Here is a 15621-nt window from a genome sequence, read left to right on the forward strand (position 1 = left end):
AGACCACAAACGGAAGGCTATATGGGCCCACACACCAATTAATTGTCATACAACACATTTTTTTAAATTAATCCTTAAATCATCCCTGGGGTCAGAAACAACTAGGGCTGGGTAAAAAAATAGATTTTTCGATTAATCGTTTTTTAAAAATGTGGTCGATTCAAATCGATTCTCAAAGGCCATGCATCGATTTTTTTTCCAGATTTATTTCCACAGACATTGAACGTAAGATTAGCGTTAATCTAATTACAAATCTTCTCCACTAGATGTCACCCTCTTATGTGCCTTGTGCGATGTTACCAACGAACCTATGATTCATTCATTCAGTATAAAGCAGTGGTTCCTTCACGAATTCAAACGTGGCTCACCATATGCTGAACACATTTTCTGCAATGTGCGTCAGGTCATGCTCCCGTTCGCATCTTACAGACTGCATCTTGAAGCCTCTTATACTTTCTGCGTCCGCGAGTCCGCTATGGACCGCTATGCAGGCTTTATGTAAACATCGCCATCGGAGAGTGTGTACCGAGTCTGAGCAGACAACCGCACGGACAGGTGCGCGTGGTCAGTTGTCTTCAAAAGCACAATTGCACATGTTCAGGCAGTGTGAAGAAGCCCATTGCCAATTGAACAATCGGGCCGGGCTCGGGCTTGTGCAGTAAATGAGCAGTCATGTAATGTGTTTCGATTAGCGCGAGAAAGATGCGAAATGTATGCTGAGTAGTTGAAAACGGAGGCTTGCTTCTAACGATTACGTTTTGGTAGCACCAGCAACTAAAGCAAAGTCTGAGGTTTGGAAAAGTTTTGACCTTGTTTATAATGAGAATAATGAGTGAATAATGACGCACCATCAGTGAGCGCAGGAGCGCGCTGAAGACATCTACAGTGGATTCAATCATTTTCCTCCACAAAAACACTTACCTAATCTTGGTGAGTACATGTTTTTCAAATAATAACTAAATATTATTTGAGTCTTAAATGCATAATGTAGCCAGAGTAGGCTATATAAGCTAATGTTGGCATTATTATTTTATTATGTCAGCTGCTATGGCGAAGCAAATCCGGCAGAGCCTTTATCTTAATTCATTTCGTTATTGCCAATTACCCATCTTAATTTATAATTTATCTTAATTAATTTTTTAAGAAAGACTTGTTTTTATTGGTGCGTTGGCCTATTTATATGCTAAATGAGCCTATACCTAGGGCTATAGAGTGCTGAGATGTTAAGATGTTACAGAGGACTTATTTTATTTCTTTGTTCAAACTTCCAAGTGGCCTATTACGTTAGTCATGTATAAATTATGTTAAACCATGTATAAATGAATCATTCCTGACAAAAGGCAAAAGAGCTGTGTGCTGCATACATTTGAATAATGTCGGGTTGTAAATGGGTTCGGGCTTTTAAAAAGCTGTCAATCAGAATGTACGTGTCGGGCTTAACGTGTCGGGCTTAACTTTTAAGGCCCGATTACAGCTCTGATAGAAAATCGAATCGAAAATCGAAATCGAATCGAGAATCGAATCGATTTGAGAGCTTGTGAATCGAAATCGAATCGATCTGGAACATCTGAATCGATACCCAGCCCTAGAAACTGAAATTAGCTGTCTTTAAAGATTAACTGGCACCCATCTTGCAGATGCACGCTAGCTAACGAGACATTAAATTGAAGCTGGCATGAAATAAAAATTCACTCTTTCTAGATGCATGTTATAGATCTTATTGTAAACAATTTGTATGCACATTTCTGACCTCGTAATGTTCAATTAAAATACCATAACTGGATTGTTCATCAAAACGGCATATTTCTCTCCGGAGACATATTTTGGATTTCTCCAATCATTTAGTCCGCTTAAATTCAACCCCTCAAACCAAAAAAAGTAAAAAAAAAAAATGAAAATAGGGAATTGATTTTAACCAAATCACACTATTAATTTTAAAAGAATTAAACAAATCATAGATGTAACAAAACTCACAAACAAGCAGAAAAAGAAATAAAGAATTCCGAAAGTGGAGTAGGCCTTGCGAAAGCTAGACAGAAAATACCCAGCAATTTTACGCATCTATAGTTTCATGGTTTCAAATGCTGCATCTAGTGTTTTCAAAGAAAATGGAGGACAACGTCATGATGAGTTATGAAATGGAGCCACCATTGCCAGCTGACAGCGACCCGCTTTCGTGGTAGAAGATTGGCAGTACGAAATACCCCCACCTTGCGCAGCTGGCAATGAAGTAGTTGTCCCTGGGACATCAGTGCGGTCAGAGCACGTCTTCTCAACAGCTGGACATATAGTGAATAAAAACGCTCTGCCTGGACCCCGAAAATGTTGATCGACTTGTTTAACATTACCTGTCCAATAGTTTGTAATGGGTCTAGCCTTTTTGCGCATTTCATTATGCCTGCCTAGTCCTGCCTAGCCCAGTTGTCGGTTACGTTCAATAAAAAACACACATGGCCTGTTCTCAACTTCAAGTAAGTCCATTTAAAGTTTCATTTTGAACAGTTGTTTGAAAATGGATTAAATCATTATTTAAAATAAATGTGGAGATTTTTGAATTGCCTAAATCATAAATGCAGCCAGGCTGAAGCCTGCAGTATGTTTTTCATTTATGTTTTTCATTTATGTTATGGCAGCAGTCCACTCTGCATATATTTTTTTTCGAGAATGTTGCACTCCTGTTGCTGTTTGTTATACTGCAGGAAACTTCATGCCAATAAATATGAAACATTGCTGACTTGTGCTTTCCGGCAAACTCTTTGCGTTCGTCCGTTTTTTGGGGTTAAAAACGGAAATGTCTTTTTTTTTTTTTTACATGGAAAATCGATTTTACAATCAATTCAAAGAACACTTATGTCTTAAAAATCGAAATTTTTACAAAAGCGACAGCCCTAAAACCAACTCCCCATCCATCCATTTCTCTTTTGCGATGTACATTACATTACGGAAGAAAAAGATATGTCGCCATTGTTTCATTTCGTTTTTTTTTTTTCAACTTTGATGAGTCGCTGAATATGATCACAGGTCATTGACACTGAGAGCGCTTGAATTGCTGAAGGTCACCGAGTTGCTGTAGGCTACTGTTGGTTTCCAGTCGGTGGTCCTACTCCAAACTCCTACTGGTAGTCAGTGCATTGCAAAGTTGCTCCTTTGCATAAAATTAAGCTCTCAACTTTTCCCATCACCAATGGTCATCAACGCTCATTGAATGAATGACTTCCCGTTGCTCTTCCACTGTAGATCTTTGGCAGGGTGAACACCATTTTATTGGCATATGCATTTAATGAACAGTTACCTGTGAATCTAAACACACGACCTTTGTAATATTAATTACAAATATTATGCAAGCTGTAACAACTGTTAAAGAGGCTTGCCATAATTCGGCTCGATCACGTAGGTCTTTTTAAAGCACATCCGACACAGTTTTCGTCGAGTGGATGGACGGTATATACAGTATTGCAGGCAGCGTTTAGTTTTCAGGTACAGCCTGAGAGCGGTGCACTCTCCGAGTGTGTGTGTGTCTTTGCACAACTCTTGATCACCGAATCAAGAACTCCACAAAGCACCATGATGACGATACCCTCCGATTATTTAAGCCATCGGGCTCTTTTCAAAACTCATTTGACCCTTTATTTGAACTGTGCTGGGTTTGCATCTCGGTGCAAAATGTCGAACTGGTCTCTGACAAGACAGACAGCCGAGAGTCCATCTTGCTTTGGGGAAGATGGAAGTATAAATCTCACTCCTGTCAAACTCCGCCAGGGCATTTTCAGAGACAGATCCCCCTCCACGAGCTTTCATTACTTAAACTAGGGGTTTTCGGGGCAGACTTTTCAGATGAGAAGGTTTTGTGCTCGGGTTTCTCGCTCCGTTTAGTAAGATAGAATAAAAGTAGCTGGCTAGCCTGCTAGCCCCTGTGATGCGCGATTGCTCTAGCTCGCCTGAACGTGTCATTAGCAGACCCATATGCAATAATCGCACGGTCGGTCGTACATGTTAAATCGTCGTGGATTTAAAAGAAACCTTGATGTTCGGTGAGAGCAGGTGTCAAACACGCCGAACGCCAAAGTTGTTTATGCCGAAGCACAACAAACTGGCACGAATTTCGCACTGTCTAAGCGCGAGCTCCCGATCAATCGGAACTCGGGGCTGTTCGCACACAAAAATATGTCTTTAAGTTTTCAGTCATCGCGGCATCTGTGAACGCAAACTTACCCCTGAAATCCGGTCGAAACGCCAGGGCCTTCTCATTCCAGCCTCAAACTTATTGACACATCAGAACAGTTCTGCACTGGCCGTCCGTACAGTAGCCCCACAGACACTTATATTATTTTTACCGGATGCTTGGAAAGGAGCAACACCGCAGCATGAAGTCGACAAACTACATCACAATCGCTCCGATCACTCCGAAAACGAATAACGGTTGGGCCCAAATGGCACTTAGATGATGGTACTTTCGTTTCAGACGAACAATTTTCTCGGCTTGTTTTCTCTCGCAGCCCTCCTCCCCCTCCGTGCGTTCAAGTGTCCCCACTGACTGCTGTTCTGAAGCCCGTGTGCACAGTGTGTGGATGATCACAGCGCTGGACTCACTGGCCTACCGTGTCACATCATCATCATCATCATCATCCAAGCGGTGTCCATTTGGGAAATTTAGTCTAATATGATACATGTGATTTATCAGTGTTTTATAACATGTTAGCTGCGTTCCAGCTGGTCGACCAGAAATAAGCTCGACCACCTTATGACTGGCTGGTAGGTGGTTTTCTGCTGGATTACGACCATCACAGATCAGAAAAGATACAGAAACCTCACTAGAATCTTGCTCCCAAACACATCTACTTCATGCAGTTTGTGGCTGTTCTGGACTGACTGTTGTCTTCTCATCGTCACAACAAGCTGGTTGACCAGTTATCATGCTCCAAAAACCAGCTTGACCACCTCACATGACCAGCCGGTCACTGGTTTTCTTGCTGTTTAAAGAGCTTAATGAATATCTTACGGTATATCAGCTAGAAACTAGAAACCATGTTCCTTAAACCAGACGAGATCAGCCAGCCACCTTAGGCTGGTTTTAGCCAGGTTTTTTTTTCAGCAGGTATTTAGTTTGTGCAGTTATTGGATATTTTTGGCTGACTTGATTATATAATTATCATAATTAGCTGGTTGACCAGTAATCAGGTTCTAAAAAAACAACTTCACATTACCAGCTGGTCAGCTGGTAGCTTGTTTGTTGCTGGTTAAAGAGTTCAATTACGATCTTATAGCAGCAAGAAACTGTCTATCATGCTCAAAAACACATCTAGTTAGTTTGTGCACAGTTTGTTGCTGTTTTGGACTGACTTGAATGTATCATCATTATTATAATTAGCTGGATTCCCAATAATATGGTTCCAAAAACCCCCAAACATGACCAACTGGAAGCTGTTGCTGGTCTACCAGCTTAATGTTCATCTTGGACCAGCTAGAAATGTTAACGTGTTGCAAAAACCTGCTTGACCACCTTTAGCTGATAATAATGACTTATAGCTGGTTTGTTGCTCGTATAAGTTTGACCATCAGCTATAAAACAGTTACTGCTGCTAGTTAATTTGTGCACAGTGCGGAGCTGTTGTGGAGAATGTGGAAAGACTTGACTATACATGTAATATTATCATTTTCATAATTAGCTGGTTGATGGTTCCAAAAAAAACCCTGCTTGACCAACTCATATGGCCAGCTGGTAGCTGTTTTTTGCTGGATCAACAGTTTATTGACCAACTTAGACCAGCTAGCAATGTTGTAAAACAGATGCAGATGTAAACAGTCCAACTGACTGTATCTTTCTTGCTGTTGGTCTAATTATCTTAGACTAGACTAGAAATGTTGCAAAAACCTGTCTGACCATCTTAAACTGGTATGAACGACGGATAGCTGGTATGAAGATGGCACAAGCAGCTTAGATCAGTCACCGTGTTTGAAAACACACTATTCATTTTAAACCGGATTTATCATCAGGGTTTAAGTCGAGCCATTCTGCCTTAACTTTTGCGCTGCATTTAATTGATTTACAAGCACCTACTTCTAAAGGATAACACCACCATGCTGGGAATGCTTTTCTGATCACAGATCCACTATCTATAGAGCTTCCTGGATGTTGTATATTAGTGTCAGATCGGCGTCGCGCTGGTAAAATAAAGTCTACAGTCCATGTGCGTCGCCACTTACCTGCAACAGGCCCCCAAAGTGACTTAACACGACCGTGGTCCACCTCTCCCTCCTCTTCGATGGTGTCTTTCTCTGTTCACTTTAATAATTTTGTGTGTGTTATTTTGCAACATACAGTCTACTGTACATGCAGTGAGTGAAAATATAGTTTTCATGTAAGGACAGTTGTGATTGGCCGCACGCTTGAGTGACAGCCCGAGACAGCCACTCAGACTGCGCGAAACATTTCGGCACGGTTCCGAGATAGAGAGATTAAAACCACATCTTCATAATGTCCCAGACATCCATAAAACACGCAAAACATACAGTAGTTACAGAAGAAGTGTGCACTATAATTCATTAGATCAACAGGAGGTGTGAGTTATCGATATAGAGACGCCGTCGAGAAAAGAGTGCGAGTGACATACGCTTCGGAACAATCCCAACACACACACTAAACAGACACCGAGTGCAAACACACATTAGTAAACAACATTGATGTATTTCCCCTTTATTCACTCATTCCATACGACTGTTGAAAGCTCATTATGGTTAAAACACGATATAAAGCCATGTGTGTGATCATTCGTGTCACAGCTTCGTTCTCTCACTGGTGCACCGTTTTCCTGTCTCGTGCCCTCTTTTAGAGTTTTCGTGCGATGGCTCTACGTGCTAACATGAGAGTGGACATTAGACATCGCATCACTTTCACATATCACTTTGGTCACATACGAGCTATAATAAAACAAGCTATTTGTGTTCATGATTCTTTATGACGGTGATACTGATGAATGATGATGAGGAGGAAGAGGAAGAGAAGGGTCAACAGAGGCGGTATAATAGCCTACCTAAGTGACACGATCCTTTTTATGTTAAGTTCATACTTCTCGGTCAAACTTTAGTGTAATTCGAAATGTAACCCTGTCCCTGGAAAAAAAAAAAAAATACTAGCCTAAACTGCTATGCTGGTCATCGTCTTTTCACCTAGGCTGATCAAACTAGTCTGCCCAGTCTGCTTTTTTGGTTTTAAACTGGTTTTGAGCACTTTTCTACAAGTCTAGCTGGTGTAAATCAGCATAACTAGCTGAGCACCAGCTTGGCTGAACTGGGAGAACATATTTATCAAGACCAGCAAAACACTTTTCCCCCCAGTTTTAAATGTGGTACAATATGTGTAGTCTCTTGTAATAGTTAATTATTAAAAACAATTAATTTGACCAATTTATTACATTATTTATTTAGTTTCACTGTTATTTTCAAAGATTATTGCCATTTTCTCTAATGGACAATAATTACAATTTATGTAATGTTTAATAATGTTTAAGTCTAGTGACGAATGTGAACTGATTTTGAATGCCTGCATCATTCATATACTTCGTCACTTAGGCTATGTGTTTATCATTCTTTTCGGAGTTACGCAGCAAAACAACCACACGAATGTGAAACGTGACATTCTGTATGCAAGTAAATGATTATTAACTACTGCTTTTTTAATTGGACTGACTAAACAAAACTACTGTACCAGTCAACCCAAAAGAATCAGCCTCAGTGAGTGAATCTATTGGGCCAATCATTAACCTCTCGGTCAGATAAGTTTGATGAGACATTCAGTTCTCACAAAAGTGAAATCAAATCAACTGTATTTTGATGTTTCATCTTAATCACATTAAAACAGTATGTGTTGATAGTCATTTTGTTAAACCGTGCCGGTGAGAGACTGAAAGAGAGCAAGTGAGTTGAGGAAAATCACATTAATGACTGATCAGATTATTGCTTTCAAAGGAAGTGGCTCAGAAATAAATCAAGGTGTTTGCTTTGGTGGTCTTTATTAACCCTTCAGCAGCCCGTTTTTCATTGTCTTGGGTTGATAATAGATCCGAAGGGATTCAGATTTGCATAGTCTTTTATAAACAGCTCCTTTTCACTTTATATCCTGTTTTTTCAAGGCTTAAAATTATTTAAATGGTGCATTAGATGAGTAATTCAAATGTAATGTTATAATTATCATTATTGAATCACCACTGCATCAGTACTGCAAAATTAATTTGTGTATTTCTTGACCTGTTCTAAACTTCCCCATGCACATGGTTTCCACAGTTTTGGAAAAACTGGAAATTAGTGAATTTAAAAATGGTGTTTTGTGTATTGAATATACATTTCATGCTCTACTGTAAAACATCTACTTAGCAAAATATTACTTGTTGAGAGTAATAATCGTTAGCTGAATCATTCTTATGATTATTTTGTATGAATCAGTCAAAGCAGTTCAAAGAAAGGTCAGAATGATTCATTAACATATCAATCTAAATGAAAATGTTTTTAAAAAATCCTAATGGTCATGGAAAGGTCATTGAAAACTCAGCAATTCACTTGTGAGAAAAAGAGTGCATGTAGCAAGATAGGCTTTCTGTTACATGTATTCTACATTAATGTTTTATTTGTAGAAGCCATAAATAATTTATTTTAAACATGAAGCTCACGTATTGGCTTTGATTGTGTAGTTCAATAGACACACATTCTGCAATTTCTCAACAATCCAAAATAATATTATATAAATAATATACAGAGATTGTAACAGCAATAAACATCACATAATAAATTTAAAACACTTCAAATATTAATATCTATTGGGGTGGTTCCACCAAATACCTACAACTGAAGTTCATGGCAGAGTTCCACACAATCTGTTCACTGTTTCAAACTATAATTATATAGAGGAATGAATTTTCTAAAACCACACCTATGTGCTGTTTCTGTATAAAGACAAATCTTCCTGCTTCAAACAGCAGAGAGCAGCAAAATTGACTGCAATCAAACCATCTTCAAAGCACACGCTAACTCAAGCTGGCAGGTATACTGCCCCTGCATTCAGTTTCTAACATCTCACATTTGACCCTATTACTGAGGATTTATATTACACACCACAGCAATACTGTAACCGCATATATTAAGGATTATTTTGGGGGAATCAAATGCAGAGCTTATATTTGAAAACCCTGCTAATCTGTAGATTTGCTGTAAAGTCAAATTGAAATAAATACATCAAGTATGAGGCCATTTCTTTAAATCAAATTCTTGATACATACTAGAATGATTGTCTGGTGGACAAAACTACAACAGTATTAACTATGAACAATGAGAGTGCATGCATGCATGCATAAATGAAATTATCAATAGATACTACCATGTCTATCTATGAATTAATTAAATAATGAAAGTGATGATGGTGACTATTATTATTAACAATATTTTTTATTAAAATATTATATTTTCATATTTTCCCATTATTGTTATTATTATTAATCATCATTATCTATTGATCCTGTCATGTCTATCTATTACTTAACTGAACCATCAACAATCATTTTTATGTAAATATTTAACATAATAATTCTCATTATCAATCATTTATATGTATCATGTCTATTAATGGAATCTGAACAGAAACATAAAAAGGTAGCTGGCCGCACACTGAGTCTAACGAAGACTGAAGAGGTCTATTTATTTTATAAACTGAATATAGCAAAAAAAGCGAAGTGCACGTGAGTTAAAAACAGATGAGCAGCAAGTTGCTATCCTCAGTGCTCAATATGCAACAAATGGTCATCCTCTTTCTTAAAATGCAAGCAATTGAAAGCAATCAGCTGAAACCAATTAATCACAAGTATCAATCATCATAAGTGTCACTGCAAGAGAGTCTGATAATTAGCAAACATGGAACAAAAAAATAGTGTCTAAATATATACATATATTAGTGCATATTTAGTGCAAGAGGTCAAGGAGAACGTTCTTTGATGTATCTTTTCTATATAGAGAAGAAACAATTTGTTTGTTAACAAGAAACATGTATAACACCCACAGAACGTGTGAACTTAATAAAAGGTCTTAAGCAATTCATATATAAAGCAAATGCCTCAAAATCACTCACAGAACCTTTGTAAATAACAAAACAGTCATCAATGTATGTCTTGAACAGAATGATGTTATCAAAAAAAAGGGTCTATTCTCCAAAAAGCCCAAGTATAAATAGGTATAATCAAGAGCCACGGTTGGTTACACCATGGCCATGTCCTCTGTATATAATACCAGTTTTCAAATAAAAATAAATTTTTAGTGAAAACCATTACAGCCATTTCAATGATAAATTTAGAGGGAAGGCCATCATCTTCAACACGCAAATCAAGAAAATGTTTTAAAGCTAATAGACCTTCATTATGTGGAATATTAGTATAAAATGAAGTCACATCCCTAGTTGCTAGTATAATATCTTGCTCAACATCTTGAATAGTTGTTAGACATTGCAGAAAATCTGACGTGTCTCTCAAATAACTAGGAATCTGGAATTTTTCAATACCATATAAATGTTTAAATTATAAAGTGAGTCAGATTTCCTGAACAAAATTTATGACATGGTCCAGTCTTCATATACTGTCCTGTTCTTCATGTACATACTATGTACATATTGTAGTAATTACAATAACTAGATACTAACCCTGAACCTACCCCTAAACCTAACTCTATCACATGTAGTTACCCTATTACAGTAATTTCTTGGGTAAGTACATGTAAGTACACATACTGTAAAATGAAGTGCAATCCAAAATAAGCTGTGATTTATGTGGGATAAAAATAGTACTATCTATACTATATATAACTATATAGGAAGTTGTAAGCTTCAGAATGCTTACAAAGGAAAATAATTCGAGGTTAAATATAGGTTTATTGTTTTATTTATTTTTATGATTATTTTAATGGCCATTTTTGGAATGGTCACATGGTATCGTTCCTCAAGCAGGTTTTGAGGACTCCTTTTAGGTGATCTTTGACCCAGATAAGAAGATTCTGATAATCTGGTGAATTCTGAAGCATGTAGCTCAATGACAAAGAGGCATAAAAGACGTCCAGACCTTTGGCCTATGAAGATAAGGAGACGAGAATCCAGCCGTCTCGAAGAAAGGCATGCCCCACTGCCTCCGTGTATTTGCTTGATGATGTCTGGACTCAATACTGAGTCTGATGTATTGAACGTGTTGATATTTGCCACTCGTGTCGTTTCCGTGGTACATTAGCACTCTCTAGTGAGGGTCAGAATAACAGATTCACCTGCTGCCCTCTGCTGGTCACCTGTTACTTTACAAAATCCTTACAGGCTAGTGAAATTAGTTTTCATAATCGAAATGTATCGTAAGACAAAAATAATTATGTTAATAAATGATGATAAAAAAATACTAAAATATTTACCAAATAATTGTAATATTAAATTGATCTGGTTTCAGAACAGAAGGTCATATGAGAAAATAGATAAAGAAAAAGATACATGAAACGAAGGAGTGTAAGAACATTTGGTTAATGTAAGAAGCATCAGGATTCGAATGGAACTAAAGTCAGTCCGTGCTTGATTGTGATTGGCTGGCTGGGGATTTCTAGGTTAGTGCTGTAGGGCAGAGCTGTCTCACTGAGAGAGAGAGAGAGAGAGAGAGAGAGAGAGAGAGAGAGAGAGAGAGAGAGAGTCAATCCAGTTGAGCTTGAGATGTGCAGCTTGCTTCATTAAAGTTCTAAAGCTCTTTTCATGACTCTTATCCAACTTATTTTGCAAACCAGGACTAAGATATTTCCTTTGAAAGTGTGAGACTTCTGATTCATTAACCGTTAGGTAAATAACAAGAAGAGTAACAAAGAATAGTAAACGGTAAAACTATTTGCTCTACAAACCATTTTATGCTTATGATAATGATTTGAAATAAGATGATATAATTTACCAGGTTGTAATATCAAATAGCATAACAGACTGATTTTGTACAGGTAGGTAACGGAAGACTTGTATGTTCACTTTACAAAAGGACTGCACCTCTGATCTATATATCTCTATCATAGATCAGACTGCACCCGTTCTTAAAGGGGTCATATGATGCTTTTTTAAAGATCATTATTTTCTATATTTGGTGTAACAATATATGTTGACATACTTTAATGTAAAAAAAAAACACATTCTTTTTCAAATACAGCTCATTATTGTAGGTCCTCTATGCCCCGCCTCTATCAAATGCATCGTTTTCTTCAAAGTCCCTCCTTCCGACAAGAGAGGTCTGCTCTGATTGGCCAGCTGATCCAGTGCAATGTGATTGACTGAACACCACAAGCACTCAGCGGAAATGTATCGTCCCTTTCCATAATCGTGAGCTTCATCTTTTAAAATAAATGTAAAGACAGTTAATAATGTCCTTTGTTTTACCATCAGTTCAAGCCCGAAAGAGGAACAGACATGATGTGACAGACACAGTGATGAAGCTCATATGTGTTTGCAGTACACAAGCCACGGACGGTTAAGACAGCTGACTACACTGTGTGACCCTCTCTCTCTCTCGCACACACAGACACACACACATGCAACGTGCAAAACTCAGCATTTGAACATTCAATAGCAAATTAAACTAATAACAAAACATACTTACACTAGCTGATTAAGAAGCTCCAGATTGTCGTAGCAAAGTCAGAATTACCTCCTCTCTTATAGTTCACGAAACGTCATCTATAAAAAGCATTGTTGTTCTGTTGTAATTAATCTTAAAGATAACTAAAAGCATCTACTTTCTTAAGGCCAAGTAAAGTGCTTTAGCCTAGATACACACAGCATCTCCGTGACATGGCTGCTTCAACACTAACTGTGTTTACTGAAAAACTTTTTTTGTGTGAACATTTGGGTGGCATTACGCAAATATTTCCACATAGTGACGTAGACATGTGGGGTCGTGTTTGAATGAACCATTTTAGGGGGCATGTCTTAATTTTGATAAAATAATATCTCTTTGGATTTGAGAATTTAGTCTTTGCAACTTTACAGATCTTCTTTATGCACCAAGAGCTTGCAACGCTCCAAAGAGAAAGGAAAATTTTAAATCACATCATATAGGACCCCTTTAAAAAACACCTATTCACTGCCATTATAAAGCTTGGAAGAGCCAGGGCATTTTTTAAATATAACTTTGAATGGATATATCTGAAAGAAGAAAGTCATATGCACCTAGGAAGGCTTGAGGGTGAGTAAATCATGGGCTAATTTTCATCTTTAGGTGAACTACCCCTTTAATGACTGTACTGGGTCTTGTGCGGATAAACACCATCTCTTACAGCAGGGGGCAGCTGGCATTTATGGCAAGGGAGACAAGAGGGGAGAGCTAGTGGGCAGAGATTAAAAATGGAGATTCTCTTTGTGTGCATCTCTCTTGCTACTCCCTTGCCGGTCCAGTTTATCTAACGCTAACAAGCTTCAGAGGCACTGAAGTACATAAAATCCTTCTTTACTTACTGGTAGACCTCCATTCCTCCGACTAGTGTGAAGAGCTGTCAGTTATGCAGCAAGAACATGGTCAGGGAACTAACATGATGTTGCTTTTCAATGGTCCCTATGCAAAATTCGTTAAACGTTTGAAACTAAATTTTTAATATATACAATGGTTGAAAGTTGTTACATTTTACAATGGTTAGTTGGTACTCAGGTATGAATTGTTGATTGGCATTATGCCGTTAGTGAGTGACTATGGCTGCATCCAAAATCACATGCGTCTCTAGTATGTAGTAGGTAAAAAGCAGTATTTGCAAAAGAAGTGTGTCCGAATTCACCAGAGTCAAAATGTATAACCAGTTGACCTGCTGTTTCCGGTGAGATTCGGATGTGTGCATAAGATATATATATAAACCCATAAATAAAAAAATAAAAAGTATTATAGAACGAGTAGAACATTAATTACCATATCAAGGATAGGTAATTTAAATAAATGCATAATAATTAATAACTGAGTTCACAGGGGTTCAACTAACAATAACGTTTGCTCTAATCTAGACAGACAGTTACTTACAGTGGATATTAAAAGAGGGCTTTGCAGTAATGGTTTATGTCCAACAGGTGGTAGTATACTTTATCTTTTACACTATTCTTGAGGCGTCCATGGAGATGACATAGATTTATATGTAAAAGCTGAAACTGTAGAAATTGAATGCATTCAAATGACAAAAAAAATTAATAAAACTCACATCTTTATACATTTTTTTACATTACATCTCAGACTGTATCTTTACCAAAATAACTCATGGCTTGAATCTTTAATCAATCCCGTTCTAGAACTCACACTCTGTTGAATATGAGTTATACAGATCCTGATGCATCAAGGACAGAAGATCAGCTGGTCCGTGGCATTTAGATCAGACGGACAGACATGACCAAATCTCTCGAATCTCTCTTTCTCTCTGCTCTCCTATAGAGACTGATCGACTGGCAGACAGTGTGCGGCAGGGAGAGCCTCGGGCCTGATGGAAATGGAGAGATAATGTGTTTAGCATCAGATCTCCTGCAGAGGAAGCACTGCATCAGAACGATTTGATTAGGCCTTTCCCAAACAATCCTATTGATCAGAGTTATTATCTTTACTCAGATTTATGTTAACCAACAGGAAGCCATTATGTTGGGTCAACAAAATACGTTGAAGAAGACTCAGCACAGTATCGTATCCCATAATGATGATGAATAGTAAGAGAGTAAATGAAAGACACTGAGGGGGACGACAATTGTGTTAACCTAATGTACGTGTGTGTTCACTGATCAAAAGGTCCTGCTGTGTTAAAAAGACTTGCATTATGATAATTTGATCCTGTGTTTATGTATAGTGTTTACATGCACATTCATGCATGCATCCCAAGTCTGAAGCACAGGCATGCCTAATAGTGCCTTTTTAGTGCATTTGCACTTATTCCAGTGAATGAATAAGCTGCATTTATTTGACCAAAAATACAGTGAAAACAACATTGTGAAATTTTATTACAATTTAAAGTAATTGTTTTCTATTTTAAAATCTTTAACATGATTTAATGAATTTTCAGCAGCCGTCACTAGACTTTAATGCCGCACGATGCTTTGGAAATCTTTTTAATATGCTTATTTGATGCTCAAGAAACTTTTATCATCACTGTTGAAAACAGTATTGGCTGTTTCTATATGGAAACCGTTTTAGACTATTTAAAAGAGCAAGTATTATTTGAAAAAAAAGAAATCAATGCTTTTATTCAACAAAGGCCATTAAATTGATTAAAAGTTACTCTAAAGACATTCATAATGTTTTGTAAGATTTATATTTCAAATAAAAGCTGTTCTCTTGAACTCTGGATTCATCAAATAATCCTTAAAAAAAAATCCACAAAAGTATTAAACAGAAGCTGTTTTCAACCTTGATAAGAAGAAACATTATTAATTACTGAGCACCAATAATAATGATTTCTGAAGGATCATGTGACACTGAGAGTGGAGTAAGAGTGGTCTGCTGAAAATTCTAAAACATAAGATATAATATATATATATATATCTTATGTTTTAGATATATGTGTGTGTGAGTAAGTGTAAGTGTAAGAGTAAGACACTCAAAAACATTACAACATCTTACAATACAA

At 37.4% G+C, this 15621-nt stretch overlaps 1 protein-coding gene across 4 annotated transcripts in view; it reads right to left on the bottom strand.

Moving 5' to 3' along the window:
- Positions 1–4726, bottom strand: part of LOC113054361 (HMG box transcription factor BBX-like) — a 251171-nt gene extending 246445 nt beyond the window's left edge. For 2 of the 4 annotated variants that reach the window (XM_026219873.1, XM_026219872.1), the window contains exon 1: positions 4213–4722. The gene's annotated coding sequence lies outside the window, so the exon portion shown is untranslated. Of the gene's footprint in view, positions 1–4212 lie in introns of all 4 variants that reach the window. The other 2 variants (XM_026219874.1, XM_026219870.1) reach the window with 2 other exon arrangements.
- Positions 4727–15621: the final 10895 nt, after the last annotated feature.

The sequence above is a fragment of the Carassius auratus genome, chromosome 35, assembly GCF_003368295.1.
Source record: "Carassius auratus strain Wakin chromosome 35, ASM336829v1, whole genome shotgun sequence".
In the NCBI taxonomy this organism is placed as follows: domain Eukaryota; kingdom Metazoa; phylum Chordata; class Actinopteri; order Cypriniformes; family Cyprinidae; genus Carassius; species Carassius auratus.